Genomic DNA, 12,745 nt, shown 5'->3' with positions numbered 1-12,745 from the left:
AATAAGCAAAACTCAATACAGCACTTTCTATTCATATCTGTATTGGTATCAAATAACACATCAACATTGTGTTCATTCCAAATAACGTATTTGTATTTGGTTTCATCTCTAATGGATATGTTTCCGGTGCTATTTAGAGGAGAGCACAAGGTAATGATAACTCAAAATACCAAATGGACTACATTGTTTTACAACCTCAATTCAGTATCTTGTGATCACATTAAACTCAATTGTGCATACAGTTCAGTAAATTGTGTTCCAGAAGGAGAAAACACACACACACACACACACACACACACAATTAGTGCACTTGAGCTGCACCACCCAACAGTTGATGCAGTGTTTTTCTTCCATCTCTAAGCCTTACACTTTGAGCCGCAGTGTCTCCCATGTGCTCAGAGCAGATCTTGGGGGTCAGCACTTTTAGCTCATGGTGCTTTGGGCTTTATTTATTGAGTTCTGCTTCTCCGTTACTATTAGGAGCTGCTGTACACTTTTGTGGTCAAAGATGATTTTTAAAAAAAATAATGACACTTTTTTTTAAAACTGTGAGACATACGGTAGTGAAGTATATGACGTCGGGCAGCATCCCATCCAGGGTCTATTCCTGCCTCTTCCTGGGATAGGCTCCGGATCCACCATGGCCCAGACCAGGATGAAGTGCTTAGTGAAAGTGTGTGAGTCTGTCTAAGACTTGAATAAGACTCTAATGGGTTTTATTTTCCATGCTAAAGTGTTTTCCAGTGTGAAGTCTAAGGCTCTTGTGTCTTTGCAAAAAATGATTTTAGCAAGTAAGAAGATCTTGAGTCGAGGCAAATTAAACAACTGTCTCTTTTTTTAAATGGTTTTAAAACTAATATAAGATTAATAATCATATTTTTAAAAAAATTACACTCATTTCAAGCATGAAATTCTCTTCAGTTGGCAAGTTATTTTGTTTTTTTTCATGCATTTATTTCTAGAAGCAAAATTATCAGCCAGTAGCTATAATATATAAGCATGAAATTAGTAAATATGTCTACAAATAGTTTTAATAGCCTTATATTTCTTATTATAATCTCACAGTGAAAAGTATTAGATAACATTTCCTTTGGTAAGGTTTAATTTTTTGATGTGCGCATGAAGAAAACATCCTGGTGTAGTAAACACTTTAAAATGGATCTAATCAATAATAAAAGTGTGTGTGTGTGCGCGTGTGTGTGGTGTAATGCACAGCATGGTAATAATATAATAGCCAGAGGTTTATATGTATATACACACAGTATACCTGTTGTTTTTATTCAACACATGACATAACATACTGTACTTAAGATAAGGAGCTTTAATACATTGCTGTAGAACATGTACACATATGGGAGATTTAACATGACACGTGGTTAGTGATTGATTAGTTGAGTAAGAACGCAGCGACAGTATGAAGGCACAGAAAACAAAGCTACAGGTAAAAACACAAAGGTGACAACAGCAGCAGCACAGATCTGTTTCTGATTTTTTTAAAAAAACATTTTGAAGAGAGATTTTGTCTGTAAACAGAGAATGAGGACGAATTTAAAGAAAGCGCACTCACTCATCCGTGTGTGTGTGTGTGTGTGTGAGAGAGAGAGACGACTAACACAGGAGTAAATTCTAAACATGATCTGATCATGAGTGTGATGTAACAAATATGTCTACATGATCTTATCTATAGTGATATATAAATTATATTAAATCCATATAAGTACATGTCCATTTAAAACAAAGCAAGTGCATACACTCACTGGCCACTTTAATAGGAACTTGTTGTTGATTCTAAGATCCCTGTTCTTGGCTGCAGGAGTGGAACCCAATGTGTTCTTCTGCTGTTGCATGCTGAGATGCTTTTCTGCTCACCACGGTTGTAAAGAGTGATTATATGAGTTACTATATCCTTCCTGGGGAAAAAAAAGCTTGAACCAATCTGTCCATTTCCCTCTGACCCTCTCTTATCAACAAGGCGTTTGTTTCCACCCACAGAACTGTCGCTCACTCACTCAGTGTTTTTTGTTTTCTGCACCATTCTGTGTAAACTCTAGAGACTGTTGAGTGTGAAAACCCCAGGAAGGAGATCAGCAGTTTCTGAAATACTCAAACCAGTCCATCTGGCTCAAACAGTGAAAGTAAGTCACACTTTGAGATCACAATTTTTCCCATTCTGGTGTTTGAACATTGTGAACATTAACTGAAGCTCTTGATTTGTATCTGTGGGATTTGATGCATCGTGCTGCTGTCGAGGGATCGGCTGATTACAGAACTGCAGAAAACAAAACAGCAGGTGGCTGGATGGGTGTTCCTTAATAAAGTGGCTGGTGAATGTATATAGCTCTTGCAACTCCATGACAGACAAATATCTCAGTGACAAGAAAAGAGAAATTCATTTGGCATACGGTTATGAATTCTTTCTGAAAAGACTCTTTACTAATCCTTGCACTCCAGTTCCTTCTCAGTGCCACATAAACACAGCTCGAGCTCTTTATCACTTTAATTAAGGAGAAGCGGAGTGCTGTCCCAATCCAGGTGGATAAATTCTCTATGTGGGAAATAAAATCTTCCAGAAAAAGTGTTTGCTTTAATCTGGTGTTGTTGTATCACATGTCATTCCCTCATCTCATCTCATTATCTCTAGCCGCTTTATCCTGTTCTACAGGGTCGCAGGCAAGCTGGAGCCTATCCCAGCTGACTACGGGCGAAAGGCGGGGTTCACCCTGGACAAGTCGCCAGGTCATCACAGGGCTGACACATAGACACAGACAACCATTCACACTCACATTCACACCTACGCTCAATTTAGAGTCACCAGTTAACCTAACCTGCATGTCTTTGGACTGTGGGGGAAACCGGAGCACCCGGAGGAAACCCACGCGGACATGGGGAGAACATGCAAACTCCGCACAGAAAGGCCCTCGCCGGCCACGGGGCTCGAACCCGGACCTTCTTGCTGTGAGGCGACAGTGCTAACCACTACACCACCGTGCCGCCCACGTCATTCCCTCTCTGGTTAAATTATAGATTACACTCAAGATCAGATACACTTTTTTGGGGGAAACTTTTTGTTTGCCATCTTTCCTGTATGCAATGCATCACTGTTATTTTTTGGTGTATTAGTTTTAGGCAGTAAATTCATTAGATGCCATGGAAGGAGTTTAACTCGTTTTAGGTAACAGGCCACATTCCACACAGTCCACTGTAGAGTGAGCTGGACAAAAAAATCAGTTTAGTGACCAATAAAAAAATCAATAACTCCTCTTAAATGTGTTCTTACTGCATTTACTCTATCTGAAAGGTACATTTGTATTTTAAGCACAAACAGATTAAACCAGTCAAAAGTTTGTGCACCCCACTCTACTCATTGCTAGGTGTTTCTGTATTGTGACTCTACACTATAGAACAAAACTGAATAAATCAGAACTATGAAATAACATCTGGAACATGTTTGGAATTATGTAGTAAAAAAAAAGTGTTAAACAAAACCAAATCTGTTTGATATTGTAGATTCTTCAGCGTAGATGACGCTTTGTACACTATTGTCATTCTCTTAACCAGCTTCATGAGGGAGTCACCTGGAACGCTTTTCAATTAACAGCTGTGTCTCGTCAAAAGATCATTAGTGGATGAGTTTCTTACCTTCTTAATGTGTTTGAGATCAAACAGTAAATAATAAAAATACTATAAGTAATAACCCTGTTCAACACCACAACTGTAGTAATCCATACAGTATTATGTCAAGAACTGAACAACTCAGTAAAGAGAAACAACATCCATCATTACTTTAAGACACGAAGTGACTTTTAATTAATACAAATAAAGAAAAAACACTGAATTAGAAGGCGTGTCCAAACTTCTAAGTGGTACTGTATATCATGCACACAGCAGATGAACACACTCAGTTCAGTTCATTACAAAAAGAAAAACACTTCAAACTGTAACATGTTTGTATCAATATTATGAATTATGTCAGGAATCTATTAGTTTTTTTGGAAAGAGACATAGCATCAGATTTTTTTTTAGCTTGCTGATGAAGAATTGCATCATTAGCACATTCTGTGCCAGTAGCTGAGTTTGTCACTCTGTTTTGCCCCTCAGTGGTGGATTTAGGTATGAGCGACATGGGCAGCATTCCAGGGCAGCATCTTGGCAGGGTGGCATGAGACACCCAGACAAAAAAAAAAATTTAATCAGAAAAGTGACATTTTTGTGATCGTTTTTCTGTCACTCATTTTCATGTTACTGTGTGGGTCAATGAACCTGTTAGAGTGGTGCTCTGATACTAATCAGGCTACTTTCTGGTGTCTCAATCAGAAGTATCAGATGGGGAGGTGGGTGGGAGTTGGCTGACCTCAGCTGGGGTAGGGTAGGGGGAGTGGGGGAAGCCTGGGGTAGGGTAGGGGGAGTGGGGGAAGCCTGGGGTAGGGTAGGGGGAGTGGGGGAATCTATTACCTCTACAAGACTAATGTAGTTAGTAAACTCACTGCAGTTAGTAAAGGTGTGCAGCTCCGTCATCTCTTTATGAGTAGAATATTATTCATGTAACAGCAGTCGTTGCGTATGGTTTTTTCTCACATCTCCAAATTTACATTTGCAATCCAATCAATGAAAGTTTGGGCAGCTTGGTGGATCGTCCTGTACCCCCCAGGTACTGCCATGACTCGGCAGTGCAACACTAGTTGGCTTGTGTCCACTGCTTTCTGGTAAGATGGTTAAAACCAGGCAGTGGTCCAGTGGGGTCAGTGACTAGGTCACGGCCTGTAGGAGGGTGTTCCCTCCATTCTTCTTTTCAGGCCTCTTTAATGTTAAAGTTGTCTTTTTGGGACTTTAGTCATAAGGTGTTTGGTGCTCCTTCGATTATTTATTTGAGCAGGGTGTTGACCTCTGTACTTCTGATGTGTTTATGTTGTTTTGGAGTGGCCTCCTCTCGGCGGAGGATTCGTGTAATGAAATAGTGTCGTATGTAGAACACTTATGTTTGTTTCCTGTTGTTATGTTGCTTGTTACACAGAGGGTGATGATATTCTGTTTTCTGTCCAAATACTTTACAGAACACTGGATATAATTTCATTCACACAGTTTCATCATGATAATGTGTGCAACCTGCAGCAAAACCATTACAACCAAACTATCAGATTATTAATTATTAACTTCCTAAAGGTTTTGTGTGATTATATAGACAAGGTCCTGAGCTCAGTAAGGGGAGTTTACAGTGCTGTATGCTCACTTAAAATACATCTATATACTGATAATACTGGCATTTTGTGTCTTCTGTGATGTATGTAGTGTTTTACCTACAATTAGCCAAGAAGGCTGTAGGGTTCATTTGGTTTTTATTCTGAAATTTTGATGAATTGTACATAATTACATGTATATTAAAATTTTTTGTAATCTTTATTTCTTAAGATAAAGACATATATCTGAAGTTACAAACATTAAACAACTAAAAACATTAAAATATAGATCTCATCTCATCTCATTATCTGTAGCCGCTTTATCCTGTTCTACAGGGTCGCAAGCAAGCTGAAGCCTATCCCAGCTGACTACGGGCGAAAGGCGGGGTTCACCCTGGACAAGTCGCCAGGTCATCACAGGGCTGACACATAGACACAGACAACCATTCACACTCACATTCACACCTACGCTCAATTTAGAGTCACCAGTTAACCTAACCTGCATGTCTTTGGACTGTGGGGGAAACCGGAGCACCCGGAGGAAACCCACGCGGACACGGGGAGAACATGCAAACTCCGCACAGAAAGGCCCTCGCCGGCCACGGGGCTCGAACCCGGACCTTCTTGCTGTGAGGCGACAGCGCTAACCACTACACCACCGTGCCGCCCTGCAATCTAACTTAACCAAGGCAAATAAATATTTGTATGTCATTAGGTCACTTAGAAAGGAAGGTTTTTCTCAGGCAGAGGTAGAGCAACTTTTTAATACTTTAGTTTCACCTATTGGTGGCATGGTGGTGTAGTGGTTAGCGCTGTCGCCTCACAGCAAGAAGGTCCGGGTTCGAGCCCCGTGGCCGGCGAGGGCCTTTCTGTGCGGAGTTTGCATGTTCTCCCCGTGTCCGCGTGGGTTTCCTCCGGGTGCTCCGGTTTCCCCCACAGTCCAAAGACATGCAGGTTAGGTTAACTGGTGACTCTAAATTGAGCGTAGGTGTGAATGTGAGTGTGAATGGTTGTCTGTGTCTATGTGTCAGCCCTGTGATGACCTGGCGACTTGTCCAGGGTGAACCCCGCCTTTCACCCGTAGTCAGCTGGGATAGGCTCCAGCTCGCCTGCGACCCTGTAGAACAGGATAAAGCGGCTACAGATAATGAGATGAGATGAGAAGTTAGATTGCACATGCTTAACGTATTTACAATTCTCTTGAAACATTTTCCCAAGAACAGGCAATTCTACACATTGTGGAATGTGATGAACAGGAGATGGAACTTGGCAATAAATGTGTTTAGGGTCTCAGACTCATAGGTTACTGAAGGTGGGGGTTCGCCCAGGGCACCATACAACCTCGAACACCACTAGTGGAGGAACTGAATCTCTTTATTTCTAATCTTTCAATTCCACGAGCACATTAATTCCAGAGTTATTCAATGGGCTGAACAGCAACCTTTATTGGCTTGCTTCTGGCCCACAGGTTGTATGTTTGAAGCCCCTGCACCATGAATTTAAATGCTACTGTAGGTGTTGATGTGTCCAGTTTTATTTTATTACACGTGTGTTTATGTACAGTCTGGTTCAGATTTTTATTTGTACAAAGCATGTGACTCTAACCTGAAAGGAAAAGGTTCAAATTCGGTTAAGTGACTTTTTGCTGATGAGGAAAGATGTGTGTGTGTGTGTGTGTGTGTGTGTGTGTGTGTGTGTGTGTGTGTGTGTGTGTGTGTGTGTGTGTACTAACCAAACAATTACCTCTCATTTTGGGCCAAATGGCAAAAGCAGTACCTAAGAGGAACAGCACACCTACACCCCTGGAAATGAAAAACCCATGCTGCGGAATATAGAGCTAAACCACACACCCACAGTGGAGGAGTGCCAGTCAGAGCTGTGTGTGTGTGTGTGTGTGTGTGTGTGTGTGTGTGTGTGTGTGTGTGTGTGTGTGTGTGTGTGTGTGTGTGTGTGTGTGTGAAATGAGAAATCATGAGGACAGTGTTCCACAGAGGCATGGCAGCTTCTAATGGAATCACAGCTGGCAGGAGCAGAAACCCTTAGCGCCTCACACTCTGACTCAATTATACACCCAGTCCATGCAACATGGAGGCTTCCCACAGCCTCTTCATGCAAATAATTTATTTTCAACTTTGCTCAAAAGAACCCAGTCAGATGAAAAGGAAAATAAGATTCCAAGATCCAAGCATGCAATTCACAATATACAGCACCATAAAAACATCTTTTATGGAATTTATTAGACTGTAAAAGAAAAGAAAAGAAAAGAAAAGAAAAGAAAAGAAAAGAGGAAAGTCTGTATGTTCTAGAAAATTATATACAGTGGTGCTTGAAAGTTTGTGAACCCTTTAGAATGTTCTCTATTTCTGCATAAATATGACCTAAAACATCATCAGATTTTCACACAAGTCCTAAAAGTAGATAAAGAGAACCCAGTTAAACAAATGAGACAAAAATATTATACTTGGTCATTTATTTATTGAGGAAAATGATCCAATATTACATATCTGTGAGTGGCAAAAGTATGTGAAGCTCTAGGATTAGCAGTTAATTTGAAGGTGAAATTAGAGTCAGGTGTTTTCAATCAATGGGATGACAATCAGGTGTGAGTGGGCACCCTGTTTTATTTAAAGAACAGGGATCTATCAAAGTCTGATCTTCACAACACATGTTTGCGGAAGTGTATCATGGCACGAACAAAGGATATTTCTGAAAACCTTAGAAAAAGCATTGTTGATGCTCATCAGGCTGGAAAAGGTTACAAAACCATCTCTAAAGAGTTTGGACTCCACCAATCCACAGTCAGACAGATTGTGTACAAATGGAGGAAATTCAAGACCATTGTTACCCTCCCCAGGAGTGGTCGACCAACAAAGGTCACTCCCAGAGCAAGGCGTGTAATAGTCGGCGAGGTCACAAAGGACCCCAGGGTAACTTCTAAGCAACTGAAGGCCTCTCTCACATTGGCTAATGTTAATGTTCATGAGGCCACCATCAGGAGAACACTGAACAACAATGGTGTGCATGGCAGGGTTGCAAAGAGAAAGCCACTGCTCTCCAAAAGGAACATTACTGCTCATCTGCAGTTTACTAAAGATAACATGGACAAGCCAGAAGGCTGTTGGAAAAATGTTTTGTGGGAGGATGAGACCAAAATAGAACTTTTTGGTTTAAATTAGAAGTGTTATGTTTGGAGAAAGGAAAACACTGCATTCCAGCATAAGAACCTTATCCCATCTGTGAAACATGGTGGTGGTAGTATAATGGTTTGGGCCTGTTTTGCTGCATCTGGGCCAGGACGGCTTGCCATCATTGATGGAACAATGAATTCTGAATTATACCAGCGAATTCTAAAGGAAAATGTCAGGACATCTGTCCATGAATTGAATCTCAAGAGAAGGTGGGTCATGCAGCAAGACAACGACCCTAAGCACACAAGTCGTTCTACCAAAGAATGGTTAAAATAGAATATAGTTAATGTTTTGGAATGGCCAAGTCAAAGTCTTGACCTTAATCCAATGGAAATGTTGTGGAAGGACCTGAAGCGAGCAGTTCATGTGAGGAAACCCACCAACATCCCAGAGTTGAAGCTGTTCTGTACGGAGGAACGGGCTAAAATTCCTCCAAGCCGGTGTGCAGGACTGATCAACAGTTACCGGAAACATTTAGTTGCAGTTATTGCTGCATAAGGGGGTCACACCAGATACTGAAAGCAAAGGTTCACATACTTTTGCCACTCACAGATATGTAATATTGGATCATTTCCCTCAATAAATAAATGACCAAGTATAATATTTTTGTCCCATTTGTTTAACTGGGTTCTCTTTATCTACTTTTAGGACTTGTGTGAAAATCTGATGATGTTTTAGGTCATATTTATGCAGAAATATAGAAAATTCTAAAGGGTTCACAAACTTTCAAGCACCACTGTATGCTGTGGAGGTGATTTATGTTTAGGGTTTGCTCATTGTACTGTATTTGTGTTCCAGACAACATATTCTCCAATGAAATGGAAGTGTGTGATTATATATTACAGCCATTAGAAAGAGGAGGAATATTTCCTTTGTACTTGTATGTTCTGATTAATTGTTGCCTTTGTTTCAATGAAATGCTGCTGGTGCAGTTAAAAAGTACTGCAGTAGGTTTATCAGGGTCATGGACTAAACAACTGCGAGAAGAAAACAAAAACAAAACTGGAGCTGATGGTTGTAAATCCCCATGGAGGTCAGATTGAACATGGCACCTCCCTGTGCTCGAGTCGAGACGGCGCTTGGCAACGTTTCCTCCCTGTAACAGGCCTGAAGAATCATCATTCATATCAAAACAAGCTTTTAAACCTTCAGAGGGACTTTACTGAAAGCAAAGGTTGTTTATGCAGTGAGTGGAGATGACGAGGGCAGCTCTATCCCTGCATGCAAGTGGAGAAAAAGTTCTGAAAGAACCTGAACAGAAAAAAATCTGGGATCCTTCACATTTTTGATAGACAAGTTTGAAAATATTCATGCAGTGGCTGGAAGTTCCAGGCAAGGACTGCATGATTTCGAGGGCTCAGTAATGGCAAGGCAGGAGATTTGAAGCCTCTTTGGAGATAAAATGATCTCAGCGACATCACGCTGTGAGCCGCATGGTGATCGAATAATGAACAGGACTTCGGCTTCATTTTCACATTTTAGCAGTGACCAGAAATCCCATGTTGCTGCGATTTGCATGATTTATCTGTCGTCTTCTGTGACTTGGACAAGTATGATGTAATGCAAGCCTTCTGTTTTCTTTTGAAACATATTGTGTTATTCTTTGAATGAACACACAGGACCGTCTGGCAGATCTGAGTGCTGAATGCTCTGTAACATGGTCTCTGACCCTGCTGTACACACCACATGCTGCTGTGATTCTTATTAGTCCTTATTGGCTCATAAAGGAACAGCGGTTTGGGGTATCTATGATTTTTTTCCCTCCATTTCCATGAAATGGTGCAGTGCTCCAGCAGTAACAAAGCATCCAATAATGTACCTCTGGCCTATTTGGGGGGGCCTTAATCAGCTCCAAAGAAACTTCATTTGGACAAGCCTCAGCTCGACCCCTTAATGCACAGTAGTGTTTTGTGCACAGGCTGATACTCATGGGAGCCTTGTGTGTGTGTGTGTGTGTGTGTGTGTGTGTGTGTGTGTGTGTGTGTGTGTGTGTGTGTGTGTGTGTGAGAGAGAGAGAGAGAGAGAGAGAGAGAGAGAGAGAGAGAGAGAGAGATTCCAAAACCTGAAAACCTGATGTGGTCTTTTGCTGTTGTTGTGTTTTCTAACTCAAGGTTTGATGTGTTGTAGCATTCTGAGATGCTTTTCTGCTCACCACGGTTGTAAAGAGTGGCTGTTTCTATTCTCAGGTCTCATTCATTATACAGTGGATAAATCCACCTGGATATTATAGACTTAAAATTAAAACTCGACTGATGCTGGGATGGAGCAGTGGTGCAGCTGCCACCTCACAGCAAGAAGGTTCTGGGTTTGAACCTTGTGGTTGACTGAGGACGGGACCAACCGTGGAGTTTGCATGGGTTTACTCTGTGTGTTCCAGGTACTCTAAATTGCCCATAGATGTGAACATGAGTGTAAATGGTGTGTTCAGTCCTGTGATAGATTGGCAACCTGCCTAGGGTGAACCCCACCTCTCACCCGAAATCTGCTGGGATTGACTCCAGCTTCCCCCATGACCCTGGTGGGTAAATGGTATAGATAACAGAAGGAGGGATGGACTCTGCTGCTCATACTGAACTCTATACACAGTTATAGAAAAGTAATAATTTATAATCAGTCTATCCAGTGTCACTCAAGGTTTCTTCCTCATGTCATCTCAGAGTCTTTTCCTCACTGCCATCACCTCTGGCTTCTCTTGGACAATTGCATGAATGAGCAGGTGTGCAGGTGTTCCTAATAAAGTGGCTGGTGAGTATTCAACTTTGATCAAATGTGTTTGATTCAGCAGGTGTGTTTCCCATCATCAGCAAGGTGCATACAGAAGAGCTAATATCATTCAGTAGAATTGTCAGGTTTCAGCAAAATTCCAGTTGAGTTCTATCTGATAAAGCACACAAAAGACCTGAAAGTCATTAAAAATAATAATAATAAATAAATTGGCCATTGGAAAAGGGAGACACATTTCTGCACCATTGTGAGGGGAAACAAGGTCACCGTGATGTGCATGCATTTCTGATGTACATACATTATCCACTCCACAATCCCCCTTTTCCTCTCCCAATCCTTACAGTGCACTGTATCTTACAATAGAAATCACACTCACACTGTCTGCACTTACACTGTGCCTCTGTTTGTAGAAATCTATTAGACTTAACTCTGATTATTTGCTATAAAACAAGGTCTTGGTGGTCTCGGAGTCTATTAAACTCACTCAGTTGGATGTAAAACCAAATCAACCCTGTCATTAATCATCCTGTCTGCTGCTCCTACTCCACTGAAAATGTTCATAGAGGGAGCATGGGGCAGCGTGATTCCTGTCCCAAAGGGCCTCTGTTTATTAGCGCTTGTTGCAGTTCCCATGTTGGGCCACTAGGTGAACTAATAACTTTATTGGTGCTTTCAGACCAGAGCAACTTTTTCATAGTTCTTAGAATTGTTAGAGGAAGCTCCCCATTTCTGTGTGTCCACACTTTCAAGGATTGTAGTTCTCAGATAGCCCTTTTGAGGGACTTTTTTAGCTCGTATTTTGGAGTAGGTTCTCTCTCAGCACAAGAAGTTACGATGAGTAATATAAGTGAACAGTAATTGGTCGAACACAAGCAATTCAGCAACTGCCATTTTTAAAAGTCAGTGTAACCCGTTAGCCGTGTAAGCAACAGCTCTTAACTATAGCATTAAAAATTGGGGGGGAAAACAGACAAATGGAGTGACAGTAAAGTCCAGGCTTTATGGAGCATAAATACAATGGAGGAAATACAGCATGATTTTGACACGTCTAAATGCAATTTAAAAATATTTGCTAGCATTCCCTGCTAATGTCTTTGTGCTCATAAGCCATCTTACATTGCTGCAGTGTACCTACTGGTGGTGCGAGTGCAAACAGAAAAAAAGCTCTTGAAGGTATGTAGTTTTGGGAGGAGATCCTCAGGGGGTTCCTCTAAATGAGTCCTGAGAAGTGTTTTGTCCAAAAGTGCCTTTTGGAGCTAAATGGAGAAATGAGTAGTCAATATCTAGGTGAGTACATTTCTCACATAGTGACATTTTTTAAATCATTGGTCACTCAAAAGAGATAATTAACATTTCAATTAAATTAACTATGTTTGGAGTTGTGAATGAGGATTGATAAGGATATGATTGGGGGTCTGCTGAACCTTCCCCTATGAACGAGCAGCCACTGGCCTGACTTACACATTAATGTGCACTTGGAGGAAATGGTAAGCAGAAGATGAAGATGGGAAGAAGTGTGCAGGGATTATAGTTAATTAGAATATTTGTAGTCATTAAAAACTAGTGGGTGTTAAAGTGTCTCTGTCCGTGGTGCTGAAATGGGGAGAGATTTGTTTGCCCGCTGCTGCTGCTGCTGCTGCTGCTGATGATGATGATGAG

Source organism: Neoarius graeffei, chromosome 12, assembly GCF_027579695.1.
Source record: "Neoarius graeffei isolate fNeoGra1 chromosome 12, fNeoGra1.pri, whole genome shotgun sequence".
In the NCBI taxonomy this organism is placed as follows: Eukaryota; Metazoa; Chordata; class Actinopteri; order Siluriformes; family Ariidae; genus Neoarius; species Neoarius graeffei.
The sequence above is the reverse complement of the archived record's forward strand: the minus strand, read 5'-3'. Positions refer to the sequence as shown.